This window comes from Lactuca virosa, chromosome 3, assembly GCF_052849685.1.
Source record: "Lactuca virosa cultivar CGN04683 chromosome 3, Lactuca_virosa_CGN04683_v6, whole genome shotgun sequence".
Taxonomy (NCBI): domain Eukaryota; kingdom Viridiplantae; phylum Streptophyta; class Magnoliopsida; order Asterales; family Asteraceae; genus Lactuca; species Lactuca virosa.
In genome coordinates, this window is record NC_136428.1 from 6,337,863 (window position 1) to 6,340,000 (window position 2,138).

Below are 2,138 nucleotides of genomic sequence, written 5' to 3' on the forward strand. Positions count from 1 at the left end.
ATAAAAATAATGACTATTAACATAGTAAACAAGGTCCAAATTATTCTAAAACCCAACCCCCTTTGTGGTTTTTACTACAAATTATTGAAACTCACTTTTTCATTTACAGCTACTATCATAGATTTTTATTTATACAAAAAGTGCCCGACATTTGATATACTTTTGTTGATTGTTGATTTGCTCATATTTATAGACACAAATGAACTTGTGGTTATAGTTGATACTTGATGAGAAACCAACAACCTCAACTTGGATAGCATAGTTAAAGTGTGTTTCTTACTAACTTGGTAACTTTGGCTTTTAGGGTTAAATTGTCAACTTATTTATTAATCTGGAAGATTGTGACAGATTTGGATACTTAAAGGCCCGAGAAGGCAAATGAAATATCTAAAGAGGTAAAAAGTGAAATTTGGAAGAAAAAAAAAATGATAAATTACGCCAATGATATGATCATCTCTGGAATCGAAACCCTAGTTCATCGATGATAACTGTAAGGTGTCTATTTCTGTGTTTGTTCGTTGTAGTTTTACTACCCAGATATGCAACAAAAAGAGGTATTGATTACCGGTCGGAGTGGAAGCCGTTGATCCGGTCACCCGTGGAGGATGGACAGACCGGAAAGGGGTCTTACCGTCGTCATAGGATGAGAGAAGTCGTATATGTTTTTAAATTTTATTTTATGAGTTCATTACCTTCTGCTTTGCTTTGCTTTTATCTAATTTGTGACCATGTAATTGAATATTTGGGCACTGTCATAAAACAAAAATTCAATCCCAACCTGATGCTACTCCTAACCTACTGAATTCATACAGATAGAGGAATAACACCGTTGGATGTGTCTAAATTTTCAATTATTAAATAATCAAAATTAGGTAATTAGTTATAATAAAAATATAATATAGTTATGAATTGCTTTTCTCACCAGATCTCTTTGGGGAGGTTGGATGATTTGGACGCTCCTTCCTTTTCTTTTAAACAAGAAGAATTGTGTGTTTTAAGGTACTGTTTGTGGTTTCTTCTTTACACGGGACAAGACAATGGTGGACTTGATAAGTTTTATACAACCATTTTGTTATTTGTCCCATAGATATAGGTAGCGTTTAGTTTTTTTTTTCTTTCCCGTTATTGTTTTGTGGTGTCCTATGTAACTAAATAGAGAAGGTTTTGACACTTTTTTTTAGTTCTTCATGCTCGAAAAGAGCCGAAGCTCTTGAGGAAATAAGGAAGCAATTATCAGAGCGTGTGCATGTGGCAGGTCAGGTTGAGATGACTGGGGTTCTCCTCTTCGGGTCGCAAGACGCTCATTCAATTCTTTATTCGGAGAGAGACATTGGGTTACCTCTAGTAGATGACCATGAGTGTCTTATATGTACGGTATGTTTGTTATATGGTTAAATATATATGTGTTTTTCAAATTATATATATAGGGAAATCTCCAGAAAAGTCCTATAATTTTAGTTTAATTTATGAAAAAGTCTCAAACTAATTTTTGTTTACAGAAAAGCACAGAATACCGGCTAAAACTTCGAAAAAACCATTTTTGCCCGGTTTGAAAATTTTAGCCGGTATTGTGTCCTTTTTCGTTTAGGATTTTTCTGAAAATTACCCGATAACCAAAATATTGGGACTTTTCTGAAAATTACTATAAAATTAATGAATATTATTATTAATAAATCATTTATAAACATATAAATTGTTTTATTATAAACAAAGGAAATATATTTCTTGCTAATTTCTAGGAATAAAATGGTCGACTATGTACTTCTCTATTATTTGTTGACCACTTCAAAGTCCCTATGTTTCTCCTATGTATCGTTGTGGGTGTCATAGTAAGAAGTAACTTCTTAGGCGTGACCAATACAAGATTTAATAATATTTATTAATACACAATCAATAAGTGTCTACTTGCTATTAGACATGACGCTATATGATCACATGTTATTAGAAAATATCATTACACAATGATTCTTAAACATATAGATATTTTATTATGTTCTTTAACTTAATTACCACCTAACATCCATACATTACCCAGTAACAACAATCAAATTACACCAACATTAAAGGAACATATAGATATGTTATTATGTAAGGTATGGATGTTGAGTGGTAGTTAGGTTAAACAACATAAGATGAAC

General features: G+C 32.1%; 1 long non-coding RNA gene across 1 annotated transcript in view; it reads left to right on the forward strand.

Moving 5' to 3' along the window:
• The first annotated feature begins 922 nt into the window (after positions 1–922).
• The window catches only part of LOC145162848 (uncharacterized), a 1,900-nt gene continuing 684 nt past the window's right edge, over positions 923–2,138 (forward strand). Inside the window, exons 1-2 of the long non-coding RNA XR_013739380.1 lie at positions 923–999; positions 1,182–1,374. This is a non-coding gene — a long non-coding RNA (uncharacterized LOC145162848). The remainder of the gene's footprint in view (positions 1,000–1,181; positions 1,375–2,138) is intronic.